Source organism: Triturus cristatus, chromosome 10 (genome assembly GCF_964204655.1).
Source record: "Triturus cristatus chromosome 10, aTriCri1.1, whole genome shotgun sequence".
In the NCBI taxonomy this organism is placed as follows: domain Eukaryota; kingdom Metazoa; phylum Chordata; class Amphibia; order Caudata; family Salamandridae; genus Triturus; species Triturus cristatus.
Window position 1 is genome coordinate 630,044,946 of NC_140593.1, and position 15,859 is coordinate 630,060,804.

The following is a 15,859-nucleotide window of genomic DNA, read 5'->3' on the forward strand; positions in this document are numbered from 1 at the left end:
CATGCTGGTATTCGCAGTCCTTGTGTGGATCCCCCTTGAGTAAGTGGGAGTTCCAAACACCCAGTGGCGTCCCAACAAAGTGGCCTCCGGACTGCACCCAACCGCAGCTTGCATATATATATATACATATTGATATATACACGTTAGCAGCCAGACTCGACTGAGCACTCATTTTCAGTTTTGTAGTAGCGTAAAGGTCACACATAGTATTTGACTCACAGTTTTCATTATATATATTATACGGTGATTTGGGGATTATAAACTGTTTGAGTCCTTAAACTGAATCCCTTAGACCCTCACTCTTTTTTTAGATATCTTATTACTGTATACTACTATATCCACCACAGAGGCGATTGGGACAACTTTACAGGATATCATGACAGTGCTTCAAGGGGTAAAAATAGACCTAGAAAGGAAAATAGACACTGTGACCACGGAAGTCTCACTGATAAGGGCAGACCTGCAAAACGTGGGCTCTAAAGTGAAGGTGATTGAGAATGTAAAAAACTCATTAGTGGTGGACACAAAAGCACTTCAGAAGCGGGTACAGGAACTCGCTACTACAACAAAAGCACTGGAGGCAAAACTGGAGGATCAGGAAGGTCGCTCTCACCACAACAATGTGCGCATTATTGGCGCGCTGGAATGGGCAGAGGGACCTGCTGTAGACCTATTTGTGGAGGATTTAGTGGTTAAAAAGCTCCAACCTAAGGGGCTATCTAAGTATTTCTCTGTTGAAAGGGCACATAGAATCCCGGGAACAAGACCAAGGCCGGGAGCCCCACAGCACCCTATTATTGCCTGCATTTTTAATTATCGAGACCGGGACGTGATCCTCCAAGCGGCCAGAGGTGCTCCACCGCTACAAATAGACAATGCAATTGTATCCTTCTATCTGGATTTTACGACAAAAGTGCAGAAGGCAAGAAGATCATTTCTTGAGGTAAAAAACACTGCGGGCAAAGGACATTGAATATTCAATGCTCTTTCCGTTCACCCTTTAAAGTAACAGCAGAGGGTATGATATGGAGATTATCCACCCCGGAAGAAGTATAGGATTGGCTCGATGGATGGCGAACGGCAGGAGGGACGCAATGCAGGAATGGAATCACAAGTGCAGCTGCAGACCACAAGATAGAGGCAGAGGGTGATTCCTCACTTACCCACTTTCAACAGGGAAGAGTATCGGACCCCTCAAAAGACTGAGACAATGAGAGGAGTTATGTTTATTAAGAGTATCACATCGAACACTGGAACGGGGTAAGACAGAGATAGACAGCCTGCTATTGATAGGAGGAAAAAACTTGGTAATGCAGGGATAATTGACTGACACTATATACTAAGCAACACCACAACAAGGCAGACTGAACACATATGCTTGTTAAGGACAACAAGTCTGTGACAAACAAAAGTAGTGCAGCAGTTCTAAGAAACGGGTTGGAAGGCCAATCCGGGAGGCAAGTATTGGGCTAAAGCCCGCCTGAAGATCATAGGTTTAGTTATTGGGCAAAAGGCGCTCTGCAAATTGAGGTGTGGGTCATTAAGAGCCCACTGTTCAGGGTAGCAGAGTGAGGGAGTATGCTGGTTGGGGTTTCACATTTTTTGTTTACTGTTACAGTACATCAAATGCATAGTTGTAACATACAGGGGGACAGGGGGGAGGAAATTTAATGGAGCAAATACAACACGCTCATTCACATCCAGGGCGCTAATATATGCACATATCAGACACTGATATAAAGGGAGCAAAGACACTGGAGCACCCTGATAAGCAGCATCAAATGACACCGGCGACACCCCCCCACTGGGCAAGACTTATTGATCATGACCAGGAACGTAAAAAGCCTAGGTAATAAAATTAAGCGAACAATGGTGATGCAGTATATCCGATGACATGCATCAGACATAGTCCTTATGCAGGAAACACACCAAGCGGGTAACACCTAGGTTATAAACTATTGGCCCATGACGGGTTTATGTCCGGGTCCAGGGAAGTGGGAATACTAGCCAGAACGAAACAGCCCCTGGTGCCTCAACGAGTGTGGAAAGATAAGTTGGGGAGATATGTTGCACTCACCGGTATACTGGAGAACAGGGTCATCAATCTGTGCTCGGTGTATGTACTGCCCAAAATGCACTCGAACACATTACCCAAATTGAGTTCACTACTGTAAAATTTTCGAAAAGGGTGCTAGTGATGGGCGGTGACCTAAATGCAGTGGTTGACCCCACTGTGTATAGACTACTGAGCGTTAAGAATGAGGGGGGGGGGAGAAGCATTCAAGATATTTGTAGAAGCAATGGGGCTGCTGGACATACGGCGTGCACATAACCCTTTAGCTAGACAATACACGTACTATTCTGCGTCACATCGGGGTATTCTCGACTAGACTATATCCTAATGCTCTTTCTCGCGATTGGCTCCTTCTGCGGAGCACGACATAAGGCACGAGGCGTTTCTGACCACTCACCAGTAGAGGTGAGACTAGTAGGCCCCAGCAAAACAAATATTCTACCTTCCCACATAGACCCATGGCCCTTAAAAATAAACAGACACAAGAGAAAAACTGAAAACCGTATTCACTACTGTCAGGACAATCTGTGGTCAGTGGATTCACCAGTTATGATTATGGGAAGCGTAAAGGCAGTAATACGGGGACAGGTGCAGGCACTGGCAGGGGGGATAAGAAACAAAAGGAACTCCAACATGAAACGCTTGAAAAAGAACTAGTGCAGTTAGTCATCGTCTGGGAGCTGCTGTACGAAGTTGCAGTGAAGATTTCTATGTTACAACTTAGTTACATTCTTGAAAGTAAAAAATCGCCAGCTACATGACGCTGCAGGCTGTAGCCAATGAGGGCTCAACGAGACCACATAGCCTTCCAAAGAAGAGTGGCTGAACAAGATTTGCTGCTGCGTAGAAGAACATAGGGGGAGCTGCTGCAAAGTCAGGCCAACCGCTGATGGCCTTTGAGCATATTAGCAAGAAGGTAAGTCCCAGTCTTCTGTCGGTTCTCAGGTTACTTTTGGTGGAAAAAACGTTTGGGAGATCAAACATGATTTTTCTACCTGTTTCCAATCAACGGTTAGCACGTATTAAATATAAGGTAACTCAATGTTATCCCAGGGCAAGTAAAACTTAAAAGTACATGCCCAACTTTTTTAATGCACTGCACCCTGCCTCTAAGGGCTTCTTAGGGCCTACCTTAGGAGTGACTTATATGTACTAAAACGGGAGGTTTAGGCCTGGCAATAGGCTTCTTCTGCGGAGCACGACATAAGGCACGAGGCGTTACTGACCACTCACCAGTAGAGGTGAGACTAGTAGGCCCCAGCAAAACAAATATTCTACCTCCCCACATAGACCATGGCTCCTTAAAAATAAACAAACACAAGAGAAAAAACTGAAAACCGTAGTCACTACTGTCAGGACAATCTGTGGTCAGTGGATTCACCAGTTATGCTTATGGGAAGCGTATAAGGCAGTAATACCGGGACAGGTGCAGGCACTGGCAGGGGGGATAAGAAACAAAAGGAACTCCAATATGAAACGCTTGAAAAAGAACTAGTGCAGTTAGAGATGAAACTTGCAAATTCAACAGACCCAGCAACAGGGGTGGACCACTTAATCTGACTTAAGCAACAAGAACTAAGAGACATAGCCGAAGGAAAGGCCAGGGAATATGTAAGGGCAACCCAGAGGCGCATATATGAAATTGGGGGCAGGGCCACGAAACTACTAGCATGGCTTGAAAAAAGAGATAGGGAGCTAAACTGGGTATTGGAGGTTAAAAACCTGTAGGAGGACTCCTTTAAGACGGGAAAGATCACAGCTGAGGCATTTGCGTCCTATTATGAGCAGTTATACAGATCCTCGATGACCCTCACCAAGGGGGACTGTATAGAGCTCCTGGCCAAAGTGCATCTACCCTCACTTTAAAGGGGGGAGGGACCGGAATGAACTGGAGAAAGATATCTCGGAAGAAGAGATATGCGGTGCCATATGCTCACTACAATCGGGCAAGGCGACAGGGCCAAATGGCATCCCGGCTGAGTTATACAAGTGAGTGGCGACTCTGGTGGCTCCACATATGCTGCTTATGTTTGAGGAATCACTACAACAGGGTATCTTGCCAGAGGATCAGAGGACGGCCATGACTGTGATCATCCCAAAACAGGGTAATCCTATGGAGGATTGCTCGTATAGAGGCCAATTTCCTTGTTAAATGTGGAAGCGGAGGTCTTGGCCAACATCACTAGACTAACCAAGGTAATCCATTGATTGATCGACCCGGGTCAATCAGGATGTATGCCTAAGAGAAGCACTACGTTAAATCTCAGGTGCCTCTATGGGGTACTACACGCAACCAAGACCCAACCAGAGGAAGATGCTGTACTAATGGCGCTTGATAGCATAGAATGGCAATATCTATTTGCGGTGTTGGAACGTCTTGGAGTTGGCCCTAGTCTTCGAGCTTGGATTCAACTATTGTATACAGACCCCCTGGCGAGAGTAAGAGTCAACGGCACAGTGCCTAGACAAGTGAAATTACACAAGGGCACAAGACAGGAATGCCCGCTTTACCCCATGCTGTTCGCACTTGTGCTTTAGCCATTAGCAGCATGGGTTAGGACTGACCCATTGTTAAAAGGTATACCGATTGGAGGAGAATGGGAGGAAAGAACTTTGTTATACGCGGACAATATTCTCCTGTATGTCACTAGGCCCCGCTCCACGATACATTGGATAGTCCATATCTTCCAATTATTCTGCAGTTACTCCGGGTATCAAATAAATTGGAGCAAATCATTAATATTTGTACTGGGAGGTGAAGTGTTTCTCCTGATGAAAATAGGACGAGCGCTGGTAGTGAAAACGAAATTCAAATATCTGGGAATAGTAATCTCACAATCAGAACATGTCTTTAGGGATGACAATTTGTCACCCCAACTGCATGGACAGAGGAACGACGTGGCACATTGGCGAAAGTTGCCGTTGTCACTAATGGGACGAGTCACCATCTTTAAAATGATGGCTCTGCCACGCCTAATATATATACTACAAAATACCCCACATAAGATACCACTGGGATATTTTAAAAAGATAGATTCTGAGATAAGACAGTTACTATGGGACAGGGGCAGCCCCTGGATAGCACTGCATAAGTTGTAGAGAGGACCATACGATGGGGCTATAGCAGTCCCAGATATACGTAAATATTATTGGGCGGCCCAGCTGGTGACGATCAATGATTTGGTATATGCAGGAAGAGAGGAACTGGCATATTGAGTGGATCACTGGGCTATGGGACAAAGGGAATGTCTGGAAGCCCTGTATAGCAAGAAAGCATTGGATAAATTACCAACACACACACGAACAACAGTGAGGCTGTGGAGAGAGGCAACCAAATTATTGGGCTGGGAAGGGAAAATAATGGGGCACACTCCTCTGTGGGACAGCGATCTCCTGGAGGAAGTGCGAGACCTAAAGGTATTCCGTGCATGGGCACTCCTGGGTATTGATTATCTGGGGGGTATTTGGGTAAACCAAAATATGGTAGACTTTTCAAAACTTCAGTTCGAATATCAAATGTCAGACAATGAGAAATTCAGATACTTACAATTGAAACATGCCCTAATGACACACATTAGCAGGGCAGGGCAGGGCAGAACATATACCGGAAGCAACACCACTTGAAGACACAATACTGGTAGACCCAATAATAACACACCAGACCCATTACTAGCCCTTAGGGAGAAGTGGGAGGCGGATATCGGGATCTTAGAAGAGGATGATTGGCTGGAGGTCACACAGCCCTAAAGAGGTAGCTATAAAAGCACGATTTCAATTGATACAAATTAGAATTATACACAGGCAATGATGAAATAGCTTTTAAAACCTTGCATAATTGTTATGATACCCTACTCTCTTGGTTTATATTTTAAAAGTAAGAGTAGGCCTGGTTTAGAGACCGGATTTAATCAAAATAAAGTTAGGATTTAAGTACAATAAAGTTAGACCTAACATATACAAACAACGACTAATAACTTACATAATCTCAAATTAAGCATTCCAGTTAAATTTTTTTATATACACATCAAGACATACATACCGTTCAGTGTAAAAAAGCTAGTCAAAAACCATGTTACATGGTTTGTTCCAAATGTGAGTGGAAAGAGCTGCACTGGAAGCTCATATTTGGCATTTGACTTTAAAGCAATTTGCTGTGTTCATGCACACTTCACAACTCACTTTTAAAAACGTCAAAATGCAAATTAAACAGCGTAATGGTTTTTGTGTTTTAGTTAAATATACCTACAGTTTGGGCCAATTTAGCATGTCCAAATTGCCCAGATGTCAGAAACAGATAGCATTCAGACTAAATATAATGTGGGTTGAGGGAGTGTCTGACATGAGTTATATACAGGCAGATCCATTTGCCCTTCTGATTCCAACCCCTAAACCAGGGTTCTCCAAAGTCGGTCCTGGAGGGTTGGATCCATGGCAGATTTTTAAGGTGTCTAAATGTATCTAAATGAGGATATGGTAAAAGTCTGTCATGAATCCGGCCCTCGAGGACCGACTTTGGAGAACCCTGGTCCTAAAGCTCAGTCATCACTCCAGCTTACTCGATTGTCAATATGCCACGCTAGGCGCTTAGCTCTGGGACAATCTCAAGGGCTAGATCCCTTGCGTCCAATCCAAAATTCTAACCTCCCTGTGAAATGTAGCTCAAATCTGATAAATCTTATCCTGCTGTAACTTATTGAGATGGCAATGCAGCATCGACAGTCGCATTTAATAAGAGATGCTATACAAGTGCACTCACCCAGGAGCACACTTTGCTGGTCTTCATTGCACAGTTAATGTGGGCATTGTTGAAATTTCTCACTTTACCTTTTTTAGTGTCTTCCCCCAATCTTTGGCCTCCAGTTCGATGGCCTCATTATTGGATATAATAATAATTATCACACCTGATACATTTCAACTCCAGTGTGTGTGGAATGAATCGGATGCGATACGTATCACCTATTGTGAGTTTTTCGTTAAAAATGGGACATAACAGGTGGATTTTGCTGCTTACCACTTCTTTGCCAGGAGTAAAATATCATTCGGTTTGACCTGCTAAATATTATCCCAGGGATGCAGGTTTTATAGTGTCTGGTCATTACCAGGCAACTCTTTTTTTTAAGTTCAAAAAGTAGGTTTATTAAGAGGAAGAAAAAAGATAATACAAAAACTATAATAACAATTAAATATTACATACATTAAAGCATTTTAGAGGTAATAAACACAGAAAATAAAAAAAATGTTAACCAAGTATACATATCAAATATATGTGAGAATAACAACAATGTACAAATAGTCAGTGCACAAATCAAAAGTACAAACTATGCTGAGATATAAAATATGTAAGTTAAAAGGAAATAGAATTAAGCAATGTGAAAACAATGTAAGGGGAGTCATGGAGGTTTGGACACTTCTTGTCGAAGGGGGAGGCAACTCTTAATTCCGATATGTGCCATAACAGGAGTTGTATACAACAAGGACCTGTTCACACTGTGAACGGATATTTCATACATCCGTATTGATTGCCATAAGCGTTAGACACTCATTTGTAGCTTGCGATTCTATCGTCTAAGCTATTCTACGGTGTAGTTCACTAAAAGAAAGAAAAAGAAATGTTGCCTACGAGGTAAGTAAAAATGACTGTCTATGTATAGTAACCTTATGTCTCCACCGCCCACATGTAGTGAAAAAAGAAGTGAAAAGGAGTGTTGGTGCCTCACGGTAGCGCCACCACAGAGGGTTAAGCAGGATGGTACTCGCCTGCTACCTCAATTTCTCATCATCAGCTACCAACACTCCAAAAGCAAGAAAATGTGTCTAATGCTAGTGATTAACTATATAGGTGCTAGGGTGTGTAGTTTAAGAAAGAAAAGGAAACAGGAACTGTGCTATAATGTGTGCACCGTCTCAAAACCCCTAAGTGATATATACTAATATCAGAAAAAGAGCTAAATCACACTGGCTTGCATACTTTATTCTAAGCTGCGTGATAGCTCGTATGTTAAAATGCCGACATGTTTCGTTACCATTGGACAACACTCACGGCAACTTCTTCAGGGCGTGGGGTCTGTTCGTTTTTCCCTGCACCTCTATTTGTCGTTTAAAAACAATTCTGTGGGAGACAAAAGAGAATATACACACACACAACAACACAAAACAAAACTGGGTTGGTAACCTGTTAAAAATAGGGCGATTGTCCTATGTATAGTCTTATAGAACCCCCATATGGCATATATTTACCAGGATGTAGCCCACCATGGGCATACCTTTACCCTTGGGACCTTGCGGCTCTGTGTGCGCGTTCAAGGCACCACTTGTTCCACTCCAAACGTGAGTCTGTAATGTATAATACATAATGAGCAATGCATGCTTACTCCCGTTTTGATATCTCATTCGTAGGTAATACGGGTGTGTCCCCCTCCCGTCTCAGGTGGTGCCTCTACATCTGGGAAAATCATTAATGGGTACCTCTCTTTCAACATCCCCTTTAAAAAAAATGATGATGATGTTCCCCTCCAAGTGGACAACCTTATCCACACTACCTCTTTTTGTATTCCAACCTCGGTATATTTAAATCTCCTCTCGTTAACCTGTCTCGAGTCCGATTCCCCAAGATTCACACTGTCTTTCAACACTCACCGTGCAACTGTTCGTAACTGGCGTTTACTCAGCCCAGGAACAACACGGTCGTTCCACGGCGCTGTTTAAAAGCGTAATAGCGCGTACCACGTGATTCGACTACGCTAGCAACAGAGCTCGATATAGTGAAAGAGGGGCGCCATTTTGGAATGGGCAATGAAAGATAGGCTCGCCGTGAAAATGTACTTCACTGTTAGTTTTACTCAATATTATACCTGCCTAGCCAATCCATTGCACGAATTATGTATCATCTAATCAGTCTACGCTCGTCCCATTAAGATGCAATGCTCGATATGGTGTAAAAAGAGACTCGATGTGGTACAAAAAGTGGGATTGCCATTTTGCAATGGGGAATATCATGTTGTGTCTATCTGTATTTATTGGCGTGCTTACTTTGTCGAGTATCCAAAGTGATGTATTTACTAGGATATTCCCACAGGTGTGTATCCAAATGTGATTTTCTCACAGGTAAAGGCGAAAAATAATGAACCTACAGTGTCAGGTAGCAGGCAACAACGATGATAACTCAACGGTCAAGGTTTAAATATACTAGAATTGCGTTACTGGCACTAGTGACTCATTAATGCCATATGCTACATGTTTACTCGTTACACTGCTGGTATAATCTCTATGACCATGAATTTTCATAATAGATCATGCAATCACCTTGCTCCATTCTATAAGGTCATTTAGTCCATTCTGGTCCACTCCCTCTTGATAAATCCACCGTGCTTCCCTATTATTCAGTCTGGATTCAATATTGAATTGATCCCCTGTGACTCTTTCAAGGACTACCCAGCGCACTTCTTGGGCAGTATGTTTTTGCGTTTGAAAATGTTGCACCAATTTGGTGCTCAATTTGCCTGCACGGAGTGTGCTCAGATGTTCCTGTATTCTTGTTTTTACCTTCCTGGTGGTAAGGCCGATGTAGTGAAGCTCACAGGGGCATGTCAGTCTGTAAATTACATGCGAGGTGTTACAGTTGCTAAATTTGTTTAGAAACCAGGTCTTGTTGTTTTTAAGAGTAACACTTTTGGTTGCTGATGTAAATGCGCACACGGAGCAATTACCACATGGGTAATGCCCGGAGGGGATGTTGGTTTCGCGTGGACTTATTTTGGGTCTAGTGTGGACCAGCCGGTCCCGAATATTCACAGACCTTTTGAATGCGAAACGAGGAGGAGGCATCTGCATATTGGTGGTACTAAGGAGATACCAGTGCCTCCGAATGATTTGCCTTATTTTTGTGGAAAGTGGTCCGAAAGTGGTGACCACTGGGATACATTCACCTTTTTCCTTTTTGGTCTTTTCCAACAGGGCTGCACGGGGGGTGTTATATGCTCGTTTTTTTGCCTGTCTTATGACCTTCCTTGGGTAAGCTCGATCCTGTAGCTTAATGGCCAAGATATTTGATTGTGCAGAGTATTCCTGTGTGGTGGAACAGTTTCGGCGATATCTTAGAAACTGTCCCACGGGCAAATTGTCACGGAGGGCCCTCGGGTGGTAGGAGCTGTAATGTAAGAGAGAATTTTTGTCCGTTGATTTATGGTGGACCGTGGTCACCAGCCTATCGCCCTCAGATAGGATGTCCAAATCCAAATAGACTGCTCTAGTTTTACTTATTTCCCAGGTGAACTTTAAGCACTCGTCCAAGCCATTGAGCCAAGCAAGGAAATCATTTAGTTCTTCCTCGGTCCCTTCCCATATACAAAGTATATCGTCTATATATCTCTTCCAGAGGACAATGTTCCTCTGGAAGAGATTAGTGTCTGTATTGATGTGGTAGGCTTCGAACTGGCCCACATAAATGCAGGCCAGACTGGGGGCGAATGTAGCCCCCATCGAAGTCCCCGACACTTGGAGATATATCTGATCTTTACATGAGAAGAAATTTTGGGTTAATGCAATTTCTATGCATTGGAGGACGAAGGTTTGGGGGCAGTCATAAAACCATTCAGAGTCCCTCAGGGCACGCGCCGCTGCCACCAGCGTGGCCTCCTGAGGGATGCTGGTATACAGCGACTCTATGTCGATGGTGACAAGAAATTGGTTTGTTGGATTATAAGAGACATTCTCCAGAATTCTCAACACGTCCGTGGTGTCCTGGACATATGAGGGTTGGGTGATGACACATTCCCTTAGGAAAAAGTCTGCAAACTGGGATAGAGGTTCTAGTAGCGACTGGATGCCGGAGACAATCGGTCGTCCGGGCGGGGGCTGTTGTTTTTTATGGATTTTGGGTACAATATAGAATGCCGGCATTCTCGGTTTTGTGTTAATCAGGAATTCGGCTTCCCTATACGTAACCCATTTCTTTTCTTTAGCCTCGGTTACCAGTTGGATAATGGTCGCCTGCAAGTCATTGGTAGGGTCCCGCGCTAGAGGTCTATAATTGCAGCGGTTCCCCAAAAGCCTAGCCACCTCTGTGTCGTAGTCAAGAGTGTCCATCACTACGACCGCCCCGCCTTTATCGGCTGGCTTAATGGTGATTATTTGATTGTTTTGTAGGCTTGTCAATGCCTGCCAGTCTCTAGAACTCATATTGCTGTAATCCGCAGTCTGCATGCTTTGTTCAATTTGACCAATCTCTTGTAAGATCTTTTGTTCAAACACCACAGTCTCTGGGCCTGTTGTATTGCCAGGGGGGCAAAACTGAGAAGGGCGCCGCAAATTTGTACAAAAATTGGATACGTCCTCCTTTTCCTTCCCGGCGAAAAACTTTTTAAGTTTTATCTTCCTCATTAGCCCGTACAGTTCCGCCCGGAGTTGGAACCCATCATGGCGCGGGGTAGGGACAAATCCCAACCCCTTGTTAAGTATAGCGGTTTCCGCCTCTGTAAGGGGATAATGAGAAAGATTGACCACAATGTTGTTAACCTTAGCAATTATAGGGGTGTTCTGCCTCTGCTGCGGGTAATCCTGGGGGAGAAGGCCTGCCAGGTTGAGTTCGGGTTCTGCCGGGCCCGGCCCCGTCCCCGGCCTCTGTAGTTGTTCCCCCTCTGATCTCCCGTGTTTAGTGTTTGTTGACCTAAAAAAACCCTAAACATAGCTCCTAGGTCCTCATTGGTTCTATCTTGGGGATTGAACCTGACCCTGGGGTTAGAAGTTGTTGTTTGAGCACCAGTTTCATCATCTTCGCTGCTCGTATTATCGAACGTCCAGTTGTTAGGTGTCCTCCTGCCCTGTTGGCGACCTCCCCGTCCCCTAGGTTGAAACGTGGATTGGGGAGGTGGTGGTTGCTGGTAATACTGATCTTCAACATAGGGAAAAGCCCACTCATGACTGAATCTCTCTAAGTTGCGCTTTAAGCCTTTAATCTTTTGATTGACCATATATGCCTGATATTCCCCGAGGTCATTTTGGATCCTAGCTAGTTGTTCTTTCGTATCAGTGATGGTGGTGTCCGCTTTTAGGGTTTCCTCTATATCCAAGATTTCTTTAAGGAGTTCATCACTGAGTCACTTAGCTGTATTGATTATCAAGACAAGCCAGTCCCGGGTGCACTTATTAGCTATATAGCTCCAGTCCATCCGGAATCTCTTGTCTTCTAAAAAGATCTTAGGCTCAATACGCACTAGGAGACTGGCTGGTGCTGCTCCTGCTCTTAGGTATTCCGTCATGAGCGCTCCATGGAGTGCAATTCTTATTTGTCGTTTTCTGGTATTCGACAGTTTTTCCCATTCTTCCCTAGCTGAAGTTGTCCCATCAAGGGGTGCATTGGGCAGGAGGGAAGGGCCTGATAATATGGATGCAATGTGTTCGTCAGTGAAGGCTAGACAAAACTTGTCCATCTCACACCGTGATGACGTGTATACTGGTGGAGGGAGAAAAAGGAGAAAGGGAAGGGTGTCCTATTATCTAGATAAAGACTACCTACAGGCGACCAACCGAGCTATGTAGTGCTGTGCTGTGCCTCGTGTGCAAGATGAAAATATTCTTAAAAAGCTCTTACGGCTAAGCTGCCGTTCTCAAGACCAATCTACAAAAAGGAGCTAAAGGGGCAGAGAACAGGTCATCCCCCACTCAATCCATTGTATACAACAAGGACCTGTTCACACTGTGAACGGATATTTCATACATCCGTATTGATTGCCATAAGCGTTAGACACTCATTTGTAGCTTGCGATTCTATCGTCTAAGCTATTCTACGGTGTAGTTCACTAAAAGAAAGAAAAAGAAATTTTGCCTACGAGGTAAGTAAAAATGACTGTCTATGTATAGTAACCTTATGTCTCCACCGCCCACATGTAGTGAAAAAAGAAGTGAAAAGGAGTGTTGGTGCCTCACGGTAGCGCCACCACAGAGGGTTAAGCAGGATGGTACTCGCCTGCTACCTCAATTTCTCATCATCAGCTACCAACACTCCAAAAGCAAGAAAATGTGTCTAATGCTAGTGATTAACTATATAGGTGCTAGGGTGTGTAGTTTAAGAAAGAAAAGGAAACAGGAACTGTGCTATAATGTGTGCACCGTCTCAAAACCCCTAAGTGATATATACTAATATCAGAAAAAGAGCTAAATCACACTGGCTTGCATACTTTATTCTAAGCTGCGTGATAGCTCGTATGTTAAAATGCCGACATGTTTCGTTACCATTGGACAACACTCACGGCAACTTCTTCAGGGCGTGGGGTCTGTTCGTTTTTCCCTGCACCTCTATTTGTCGTTTAAAAACAATTCTGTGGGAGACAAAAGAGAATATACACACACACAACAACACAAAACAAAACTGGGTTGGTAACCTGTTAAAAATAGGGCGATTGTCCTATGTATAGTCTTATAGAACCCCCATATGGCATATATTTACCAGGATGTAGCCCACCATGGGCATACCTTTACCCTTGGGACCTTGCGGCTCTGTGTGCGCGTTCAAGGCACCACTTGTTCCACTCCAAACGTGAGTCTGTAATGTATAATACATAATGAGCAATGCATGCTTACTCCCGTTTTGATATCTCATTCGTAGGTAATACGGGTGTGTCCCCCTCCCGTCTCAGGTGGTGCCTCTACATCTGGGAAAATCATTAATGGGTACCTCTCTTTCAACATCCCCTTTAAAAAAATGATGATGATGTTCCCCTCCAAGTGGACAACCTTATCCACACTACCTCTTTTTGTATTCCAACCTCGGTATATTTAAATCTCCTCTCGTTAACCTGTCTCGAGTCCGATTCCCCAAGATTCACACTGTCTTTCAACACTCACCGTGCAACTGATCGTAACTGGCGTTTACTCAGCCCAGGAACAACACGGTCGTTCCACGGCGCTGTTTAAAAGCGTAATAGCGCGTACCACGTGATTCGACTACGCTAGCAACAGAGCTCGATATAGTGAAAGAGGGGCGCCATTTTGGAATGGGCAATGAAAGATAGGCTCGCCGTGAAAATGTACTTCACTGTTAGTTTTACTCAATATTATACCTGCCTAGCCAATCCATTGCACGAATTATGTATCATCTAATCAGTCTACGCTCGTCCCATTAAGATGCAATGCTCGATATGGTGTAAAAAGAGACTCGATGTGGTACAAAAAGTGGGATTGCCATTTTGCAATGGGGAATATCATGTTGTGTCTATCTGTATTTATTGGCGTGCTTACTTTGTCGAGTATCCAAAGTGATGTATTTACTAGGATATTCCCACAGGTGTGTATCCAAATGTGATTTTCTCACAGGTAAAGGCGAAAAATAATGAACCTACAGTGTCAGGTAGCAGGCAACAACGATGATAACTCAACGGTCAAGGTTTAAATATACTAGAATTGCGTTACTGGCACTAGTGACTCATTAATGCCATATGCTACATGTTTACTCGTTACACTGCTGGTATAATCTCTATGACCATGAATTTTCATAATAGATCATGCAATCACCTTGCTCCATTCTATAAGGTCATTTAGTCCATTCTGGTCCACTCCCTCTTGATAAATCCACCGTGCTTCCCTATTATTCAGTCTGGATTCAATATTGAATTGATCCCCTGTGACTCTTTCAAGGACTACCCAGCGCACTTCTTGGGCAGTATGTTTTTGCGTTTGAAAATGTTGCACCAATTTGGTGCTCAATTTGCCTGCACGGAGTGTGCTCAGATGTTCCTGTATTCTTGTTTTTACCTTCCTGGTGGTAAGGCCGATGTAGTGAAGCTCACAGGGGCATGTCAGTCTGTAAATTACATGCGAGGTGTTACAGTTGCTAAATTTGTTTAGAAACCAGGTCTTGTTGTTTTTAAGAGTAACACTTTTGGTTGCTGATGTAAATGCGCACACGGAGCAATTACCACATGGGTAATGCCCGGAGGGGATGTTGGTTTCGCGTGGACTTATTTTGGGTCTAGTGTGGACCAGCCGGTCCCGAATATTCACAGACCTTTTGAATGCGAAACGAGGAGGAGGCATCTGCATATTGGTGGTACTAAGGAGATACCAGTGCCTCCGAATGATTTGCCTTATTTTTGTGAAAAGTGGTCCGAAAGTGGTGACCACTGGGATACATTCACCTTTTTCCTTTTTGGTCTTTTCCAACAGGGCTGCACGGGGGGTGTTATATGCTCGTTTTTTTGCCTGTCTTATGACCTTCCTTGGGTAAGCTCGATCCTGTAGCTTAATGGCCAAGATATTTGATTGTGCAGAGTATTCCTGTGTGGTGGAACAGTTTCGGCGATATCTTAGAAACTGTCCCACGGGCAAATTGTCACGGAGGGCCCTCGGGTGGTAGGAGCTATACATTACAGACTCACGTTTGGAGTGGAACAAGTGGTGCCTTGAACGCGCACACAGAGCCGCAAGGTCCCAAGGGTAAAGGTATGCCCATGGTGGGCTACATCCTGGTAAATATATGCCATATGGGGGTTCTATAAGACTATACATAGGACAATCGCCCTATTTTTAACAGGTTACCAACCCAGTTTTGTTTTGTGTTGTTGTGTGTGTGTATATTCTCTTTTGTCTCCCACAGAATTGTTTTTAAACGACAAATAGAGGTGCAGGGAAAAACGAACAGACCCCACGCCCTGAAGAAGTTGCCGTGAGTGTTGTCCAATGGTAACGAAACATGTCGGCATTTTAACATACGAGCTATCACGCAGCTTAGAATAAAGTATGCAAGCCAGTGTGATTTAGCTCTTTTTCTGATATTAGTATATATCACTTAGG